This window comes from Amblyomma maculatum, chromosome 4 (genome assembly GCF_055883805.1).
Source record: "Amblyomma maculatum isolate TAMU_Amacu chromosome 4, ASM5588380v1, whole genome shotgun sequence".
Taxonomy (NCBI): domain Eukaryota; kingdom Metazoa; phylum Arthropoda; class Arachnida; order Ixodida; family Ixodidae; genus Amblyomma; species Amblyomma maculatum.
In genome coordinates this window covers 200,339,077-200,348,985 of record NC_139347.1, presented here as the reverse complement: position 1 = coordinate 200,348,985, position 9,909 = coordinate 200,339,077, and the positions used below count along the sequence as shown (strand labels likewise).

The following is a 9,909-nucleotide window of genomic DNA, read 5'->3' as shown; positions in this document are numbered from 1 at the left end:
CTTTTGCCAGTCCTCCTTCTCCTCTGTGCAACGCTGCTACGTGCATGCGTTTTCGAATGACTATTGGTCTGCTTCTTTGCGACGTCACACAGCCATTAAACTATCGCTTATGCCAGAAAAATTGAAATACGCTTAACTTTTAATTATCAGGAAAGAAAATTAGGATGTTCTGTACACAGAAACATTTTTTCAAAGCTTTTTTTTCCTGTACTTCCGGTCTCGCGCGCGCACGCGCGCATCTTTGCCCTTTGCGCAGGCACCACGGCAATCGCGGCGCGGTCGCAAGCGGCGGTCTCGTTCCAGTTCCTTGCAGTGTACTTGCGGGACACTTTCCGCCTGTGAATGTTCTCGTTTCTTGTGTCGCCCATGCGAAATGAACTTCGAAGTCGGCTTACAGGTTTACAGCATTACGTCGGTGCTTTAAATGTCGGGCCCCAATCCACTGCGCCTTACGTAGTGCAGCAAATTTTCGGAGGCAACCACTGCTCCGTTCCCGTGTCCACCAAACCAAAATACGCACCTCGGATCAAGTCAAGGCGACAACATACGCTGGTAAGTAATGTGTTTACTAGCTTGAACATAGCGCACAGATAAGCGATGGTTTCACAGGTGCAATGAGTTAGTCATTGCTGTGATGCATCATTACTGTGGCGGCTATTAAAATCCTACCGTCTTAACCGTTGATTTGATTGCGTGAAACTACTCACGGAGGTTGCATTTTGTCTCCTAGTAAGTTTGTATGTTATAAACTTTTTCTTATAGTAAATTACCTAAGACAACTGCGCCTACCTGGCTCGGCCGTGCGCGAACCCGCGGAATTGTGCGCCGGCGTTGGCGGCTTTCGGCCCCGATCCCGGTACAGACTGCGGGTTTGCATTGTACGCAGCAGCAACGAATTAAGCACCCTTACCTAACTTCCTACGAGCAAATAAAGTTTACCGTAATATCAAAGCTCCGTGCGCAGTTTCACCACAAACGACTGAGCGGTACAGCCGGAAAGGTACAAGCCGCCGCGGTAAACATGTAGTATTAGGATACGCATGCTGTATCTGGCCCTTGCAAGGTTTCACATGACGTGCAGTGATGAGGACGCACCGAAGAAACAAAGAAAACGACTTCATTTCGAGATTATTCCTAGAGGAATTGCTCTCCTCGGCAAAAAACTGTGCTTTCTTAGTTTTATAACTGACCGCCTTGTTGTTTCTTATGATTGAGCCGGTGTACATTCGAATGTATGTGACACTTTAATATTTTTTTTGTCACCATGTCTTTCTTTTATGTTCTGCGCGTTAAAGATACTTGTACAAGAGTCAGTGGCAAGTGAATGTAAATACATGTACATTTCTCACACTTTGTTTTCGACACAGCACCTGTCCATATTGCACATTTCTTTTACTTGCTGATCTTTTTTTTTTCGCTAGCAGATCACTGTAAAAATATGACTGTCTGTCGTCCATGTCAAACAGGGGTAAAAACCTCATCAAGGTATACTGTATTAGCAGCCTTTTGTTCCTACCTTGGCATTTGTTTTTCTGTCGACAGGAGGAAAAACATCTGAATGAAGTTGATTGAGTCGCTCAGCGGTTTAAATTGCCGCTAAGAACACTGTATTATTTCGCGCACATAATAATAATCAGCATAATTACACTGTTGTCTTGTAAACTGTGTAGCTTAACGGATGGGGAACAGCAAGCCCATGAAAACAGAGATGTTACATGGTCACTTGTGAAGCCGGCTCACTTGAAATTTCCTTTTACTTCTAGTTTGGCCTCAAGAAGCTGAAAAACTCTGACTGGCATAATTATTCACAATCTAGCCTTACACACCTTGAACCCACAGTTGCTCTGCCTTTTTTACTTTTGTTTCAAGCGGCAGCTTTGATATAATACTTGAAAGGCCTGCGAGCGGTCGCACACCATGTGTAATTGCCGCGATAAGCAAACAGCAACATGTTTTGTGTGCACTTTTGCTTAGCCGCCGCCACAAGGAAAACGCAGAGATATGGGTACAAGATTGCACTCACTCAAACAACAAAAGTCATATGAAACTGCGCTCCAGCTATTGTCAGCCGCAGCAAACATATTGAAACAATTTTCTTGGCTACAGTGGCCAATGCTTTGCGGCGCTGATGCCAGTCTCAAAAGAACTGTGAGTTGAGCTAGTTGGTGCATCATTTTTTTTAAAATACACAGCGCAACAAACATAGGACAAGCGAGTAGACGGGAACAGCGCTGACTAATCAACTGCATGATTTAGGTTGGTTTGTGGGGTTTAACGTCCCAAAGCGACTCAGGCTATGAGAGACGCCAACTGCATGATTTATTGAAAGAACACCAATATATACAAAAATGCTCTGACAACCAAGTGCGCATGTTCGCAGATAAAACTTGAAATGTTGTTTTATCTGCGAACATGCGCACTTGGTTGTCAGAGCATTTTTTGTATATATTAGTGTTCTTTCAATAAATCATGCAGTTGATAGTCAGCGCTGTTCCCGTCTACTTGCTTGTCCTATGTTTGTTGCGCTGAGTATGTTTAAAAAATGATGCCAGTCTGTTTATCATTTAGGTTAAGCACACTGACAGTTGTACTGTGTAATTGACTAGTCATTGTGAAGAGCAAGTCTGTGTCTGTGGGCAGCAATCAGTTCTTTTGACGGTCTCTCATAGGCATCCGACATAAAGTGACGCTCTGAAGCTGTGCTTGCAGCTGTCTCTCTGTGCGAAGAGCCCTCAGACCGTTTCTCCACATCTTGGAGGAGCTTGTGGACGTACGCTGCATGAAACAGTCATCGAGATTACAACAGTGCACTTAGTTTTTCGTGTAATATTATAAGTAGAACAAACTTTGAACTTACAAAACGTAGGCTGCGTTTTCACTGGAGCGACACTGAAATGTCCTTTCCTTGCTTTTGCCATCTTTACTTTCCAGCGGTCATCTCCTTTTTTTGTCTGTGCCTGGAGCCTTGAGGAATTTTCATTAAAGTGAATTACAGCCAGATGTGACCTATAAAGAAGGTAAATATGAACTAATTTTTCATACTTTGGAAAAAAATGTGTTTCTTGTTGCCTACCAGCAAAATTATACAGAAGAGGCTACCATAAGGAACCATTATGCATTATATTCACAACATTGCAGCAGAAATTGCTTCTGATTTAGCTACTATGTTCAGCGCCTTTAGAATTAAGAATGTGATGCAATGATCTCCAAGCAGCAAAATGAATGTATGACATGGGCTATACAACATCATATCGTGAATCACCTGTGTTCTCCCTGCTTTTGTATTCTAGCGATCATCATTAGTTCAAGTGGTCAAGTGAACCTTGAGCATTCTTGCAGCTTCAATACAGTAGCCTCGGGACATTCGAGATGGTTCTAGAGGGGTCGGAAACTTGCGCTGATAACTTCCAGTTCTTTAAAAACTGCCTTTGTCTTGGGACTGCACTAAGATGAGGAGCACAAAAGAGAGACGAGGTGTTTTTTCAGCCTGCGCTTCAGGCTTGTCCTCAACTTCGTTCTTTATGTCATCCCATCTGCCTATTCTAACATAAGAGCAGTGACTTCCAATGAGGACCCTTAGATGGCCTGTGCAGTCTGCAGCCTCCTGTCTCACTTTTTCTATGGAAAGGGATTATAGAATGGCTAGTGCTACCATGCCAGCAAATATGTTTTTACGATATTATATGAAGCATTCTTAGAATGTCAGAAGTGTGCACCGCAGTCTCCTCAAAATGTATGAAGACTACCTTTGACATGGCAGCAGTCTTGAGATTTGAAGAGAAAGACACGGGATAGGTTCAGCTAATTTTACAGCAGAGTTAATGTCAGGATGGAAGGATTGTGGAAAATTTCTCATTGGGTGCATACTTTGAGCAGGAGTTGGGATTCACTTGACTTAGTGGGTGCCCTTTTTTGGCAGATGTCAGAATTGACTCCTGTGAGTCGTAATTGTAAGGTCTCACATTACCTGGCCTGATAACATGACAGCTCCAGATCAAGCACTGTACTAAGGGGAGTGCTGGTCGTAGTGGCTATTGTAGCATTAACTAAACGCGATCTGCTAGTTGGGCTACTTAGCAAGTTGAAGAATCGAAATGAGGAAAAGGATATGGCGCGAATGAAGCACAGGCTTTCATAGATGAACTTCTGTTTTTTTTTTTTTTTTTTTTTTTTTTTACTGAGTTCTATTTCCTCTGACCTCTGTTCCTTTTACAATGACAATATTATGAACATACATTAAATGCTTCATGCAAGGATTGATTGTTTGCATATGCAATGCAGAAAAGTTGGAATGCGTACTGGCACTGGAGTAAAATATAATGTCGTATCCTTCTCTTTCATTCAACTTACCTTGCTTGCATCCCATCATCTGAGTATGCAATTGATTTGGGAGCAAATCTGATGACCAAATTATGAAATGATGCAAGGGAGAATGTTTGGGCTTTAGGGGAGAGTTGTCGAATGTCCTTCAGGAACAGGGAGTTCATGAGAAGGCAGTTTAGCTTCCTGAAAGCACATGAATCTGTAAAAAATGTACATATATATATATATATATATATATATATATATATATATATATATATATCAGTTCAGTTCAGGCGTTCAGTCGTGTCCGACTCTTCGTGACCCTATGGACCATGTCACGCCACGCTTTCCGGTCTCTCACTATCTTCTTAACATCACATAGCTTCATCTGCAATGCCTCGAGAATGCCATCTAACCATCGCGTTCGCTGCCTACCCCTTCTCCGGCGACCCTCAACCTTTCCCAACATCAAATCTTTCTCCAGCGACTCCTCTCTTCTCATCAGATGACCAAAGTAGCTGAGCTTTAACTTTAGAATTTGACCCTCCAATGAGCAGTCAGGGTTTATGGTCGACAATATCGACTGATTTGATCTTCTGGCAGTCCAAGGAACTCTTAAGAGTCTTCGCCAGCACCACAATTCAAACGCGTCAATTCTTCGGCGGTCAGCCTTTTTCACAGTCCAACTCTCGCATCCATACATCACAACTGGAAAGACCATAGCACGGGTTATACGGATCTTGGTTGGCAGACTAATGTCTCTGCTCTTTACTAGGCGGTCAAGGCTAACCATTGCTCTCTTTCCCAGAAGCAGGCGTCTCCTAATTTCATGGCTGCAGTCTCCTTCCGAGGTAATCTTGGCGCCCAAGAACAGAAAATCTGTCACAGCTTCCACTTCTTGTCCATTGATGCTCCAGGACTTGATAGGGCAAGACGCCATGATCTTCGTCTTTTTAATGTTCAGTTTAAGCCCAAACTTCTCACTCTCTTCTTGTACGCGCATCAGAAGTCTCTTGAGTTCCACTTCACTTTCTGCCATTAAAGTGGTATCATCCGCATATCTAAGGTTGTTGATACGTTTTCCAGCAATCTTCACTCCAGCTGAAGACTCGTCCAGACCGGCCTTCCTCATGATGCACTCTGCATATAGGTTAAATAGGCAGGGCGATAGTATGCAGCCTTGCCTCACCCCTTTCTCAATCGGAAACCAATCAGTAAGACCATGCCCAGTTCTGACTGTGGCCTCTTGCCCTTCATACAGGTTCCTGAGGAGACAGATGAGGTGAATTGGAACTCCCATCTCTCGGAGAGCTTGCCACAATCTGCTGTGATCTACGCAGTCAAACGCTTTCGCATAATCAATAAAGCAGAAGTAAATGGGTTTCTGGAACTCTCTTGCTTTTTCCATGATCCAGCGAAGGTTGGCAATTTGGTCTCTAGTTCCTCTGCCCTTGCGAAACCCAGCTTGCACGTCCGGAAGCTCCCGATCCACATACTGCTGCAGCCTACCTTGCAGGATTTTTAACATCACCTTGCTAGCATGCGAAATAAGCGCGATCGTGCGGTAGTTGGAACAATCTTTGGCACTGCCTTTCTTTGGAATGGGGATGTAAACTGACCTCCTCCAATCCTGTGGCCACTGCAGGGTTGTCCAAATCTTTTGACATAATGTATGCAGTGTGTTAACAGCGTCGTGGTTGAGGTTTTGAAGCAACTCAGCTGGAATACCATCAATTCCGCTTGCTTTGTTCTTAGCAAGGCTGGCTAAGGCCCATTCAACTTCACTCTTCAGGATGCCCGGCTCGAGATCAGTAATCACAACCGTCCTATGTTGGGATTGCACATCCGGGTCCTTCTTGTACAGTTCTTCTGTGTATTCCTGCCACCTCTTCTTTATCTCTGAGGCTTCAGTGAGGTCCTTGCCTCGTTTGTCCTTTATCACGCCCAGCTTAGCACAGAAGCTTCCTTTGATATCTTTGATTGTCTTATACAGAGCTCTTGTGTTTCTTAATTGGCTGTTGTCCTCAACTGCTTGACACTGTATGTTCAGGAAGGCATTCTTATCTCTCCTTGCTATTTTCTGAAAATCCGCATTGAGAACCTTGTATCTTTCTCTTTCCCCCATGCCTTTTGCCATCCTCCTTTCCTCAGCTATTTGCAAAGCCTCTTCAGATAACCAGTTTGCTTTTTTGCATTTCTTTTGCTTTGGAACTACCTTAGTAGCAACTTCTTGTATTATATCACGAACATCAGTCCACATCTCTTCGGGCTCTTTGTCTTCTAGATCTAATTCTTGAAATCGATTCCTTACTTCCACAGCATATTCTAATGGAATCTGATCCAGATCATACCTGAAAGGCCTTCTAGTTTTCTGCGTTTTCCTCAATCGAAGCTTAATTTTGGCAACAAGAAGCTGATGATCGGTGCCACAATCGGCCCCAGGCCTTGTTTTTACTGCTTGTATAGCGCTTCTCCATCTCTGCCGGCAAATAATATAATCGATCTGATTCCTGTACAGACCGTCCGGTGAAATCCATGTGTACAGGCGCCTCTTGTGCTGTTGAAAATGAGTATTCGCTATGGTCAGGTTGTTTTCTTGACAGAACTCTACTAGCCTCTGCCCAGCTTCATTTGGCTCACCAAGACCGAACTTGCCTGTAATTCCGGATATTTCTTCACTCCCGACCTTAGCATTCCAGTCTCCTATGAGAAAAACGACGTCTGATGATGGGGCGCGGTCTAAAAGGCATTGTAGGTCCGCATAAAATCTCTCAACGTCAGCTTCTTCAGCAGCAGTGGTCGGTGCATAGACTTGGATAACTGTTATGTTGAAAGGGTGACCTTGGATCCGAAGTGAAATCATTCGGTCGTTTTTGGGGTTGTACCCTAGCACTGCTTTGCCCATTCTTCTGTTTACTATGAGAGCGACCCCATTCCTTCTCTTGGATTCGTGCCCACAATAAAAGACATAATGGTCGCCGGAGTTAAATTCTCCCATTCCGGTCCACTTGAGCTCGCTGATACCCAAGATATCAATGTTCAATCTGTCCATTTCTCGCTTGACGATATCCAGTTTACCTTGCGTCATAGATCTTACATTCCATGTTGCTATGTGACATATCTCCTTGCAACATCGGACTTTCCGGTCGCTTCCCGACACATCCACAACTGAGCGTCCTTTTGGCTTTAGCCCAGCCGCTTCATTCGTCCTGGAGCTACTAGGAATCGCCCTTTGTTCATCCCCAGTAACATGTGGGACGCCTTCCAACCTGGGGGGCTCATCTTCCGGCGCCATATCGATAATGGTATTGTGACTGGCCATAGGGTTTTCTTGGCAGGAAATACTGGAGTGGGTTGCCATTACCTTCTCCAGTGAATCACATTTTGTCAGAACTCTCTGCCGTGACCTGTCTATCTTGGGTGGCCCTACACAGCAGAGCTCACGACTTCATCGAGTTTCGCAAGCCCCTCCGCCACGACAAGGCAGTGATCCATGAAGGGGATATATATATATATATATATATATATATATATATATATATATATATATATATATATATATATATATATATATATATATATATATATATATATATATATATATATATATATATAGCATTTAAAGGAGCGAACAGTCTGCGAGTGCAAGGCAAACATTTTTTTTATGTTTATACTGTCGACATTTACAGGAATTCCTCTTGTGATGATTATTGGAATAAAGAGCATTAAATGCAAAGCGGAAGGAAAAACAACGCGCCGACGGTATATATATATATATATTTGACTGATGAGTTGGTAGTGTTGGTGTGTATTCTAGTCAATCATAGATGTTGAACCTGCTTACAGCTGCTGCATTGCAGTTAAAAACAGTTTTAGCAACATATTCTTTAAAAGACACCTGGTCTTGTACTGCTATTTTACTGTGACAAGAAATCTAAGAGGTTTTGTTGACCAAACAATTGTCAGTATAAGAAAGTATAGAACATCCCATTGTTTTTGTGTTTCTTACTGGCGTTATAACCAAGCTTCCTCAGTATTAAATTAATCTCGCAGTCTCGGCACTCACATTTACATTGTTGTTACTTCACTTCATTATGGGTTCCTTTCTTGGCTATGTCTTGCTGTAATGTGCGGATGAGTAAAAAGTTTTTTCCGTGAAGTTCTATTTGCATTACCTATCTCTCAAATTTATTATTGGTTGACAAATGCCACAAGTATGAGCCGTGCACCTTCCAAACAGCATCAAGGTGAAAAACTTTGCACAAAAAAAAAAACTATACAAAACAGATTACCTCTGCTCATCCATTGCCTGTTTGCAAGAAGCTCATGCAGGCATTTGCTGTATGGTCTATCATGGCCATCACGCTTATCGCATTTGTGGTTCAACAGGCTGCACTACATGCTGATGATCAGGTCATCATTACCGTGGCCCAGGGCAGCAACATAGACTTGTGATTGTCTGGATCCATGGTTCTATTGCTTTACAGCCCTTTGACCTGCTCACAGCTTTTAACTTAGTAAATGCAGTATAGAATAATGTTATTACCATGCATTCGCCCTAATTATTAAAGCAAGCAACTGCATGCATCTTTAGTAACGCGCCAAGCATCAAAGTAGTGCTGCATGGGCGATTTGCTGCTCTTGCAATATGTCCAGATAGCTGGGTGGCAGTTTGTAGATAGATGAAATTAAAACCTCATCACATAATAATATGTCAGCAAATGTACCTCTTCCCCAATGGTTTGCAACGATGAAACATTTTGTAATTCAATTGTTTGTATTATATAATGATTAATTTGATTCTTTTTATATATAGACATGCAAGCAGCACTTCCCAAGGGCACTCTTGGTGAGGCTGAAATAAATTTCTCCTAATAATATGCAGAAATTGGCGCCTTTTGTTAAAGACTGCACTGAAACTCGTTAGTTGAGGCCAGGCCCCATGCTCGCGCTATTGTGCACTGCAGCTGACTTCACACAGTTAATAGGAATTGCAGCTTGCCAATTTTCGTATCGCAGCATTGCCTTACCTCTCCTATTCTTACCTGTTCCCATTGTAGAATATGGCCAGTCTGAATGATAACAACGTTGTACGTGCAGTACTTGGCGCTGTAGCCCGGGGAGTCGCAACGCCCATCTCCTACGAGGTCCACTTCCATTCCATCCAGCTGGCTGATTATCTGCACCCGCTGTTCCTGGAAAATCTGGGACAAAAATAAATGTGCATTTGTGAGCCACTTGTAACATTGTGCCGAACTGTGTCACTCGATCGTTGCACTACTGCATGCGCGCGCTGTCTTTTCTTTTTTTATTACGCAAGCTTGCCATAAGGCATATTATAAGAACCCGTGCAAATTATTTTTCGTTAGGAACCGGAGAAGGCTCCTGCTCTTATTGCTGTCGGTGAGCCATTTGGAGAAGTCCTCTTCCCTTGTTGCGGTTTATCTCCCCCCCCCCCCCCCCGCTTTTTCCGCAGGAAAAATCTAGTTGTGTATAACTCCTGTCTATGCTCCCGTCAAAACCAACTCTCACACTTCCGATCGGCAGCTGATCGCTTAGGGACAAAGAGGCACAACTTTGAGCGACTAAGCCAGTTCACGCCCA

The 9,909-nt window shown here is 43.3% G+C and overlaps 1 long non-coding RNA gene across 1 annotated transcript; it reads left to right on the top strand.

Moving 5' to 3' along the window:
- Positions 1 to 353: 353 nt before the first annotated feature.
- Positions 354 to 9,469, top strand: LOC146193979 (uncharacterized). The gene is made up of 3 exons (XR_014706503.1): positions 354 to 552; positions 2,932 to 3,017; positions 9,406 to 9,469. It is a non-coding gene; the product is annotated as an uncharacterized LOC146193979 (long non-coding RNA).
- Positions 9,470 to 9,909: the final 440 nt, after the last annotated feature.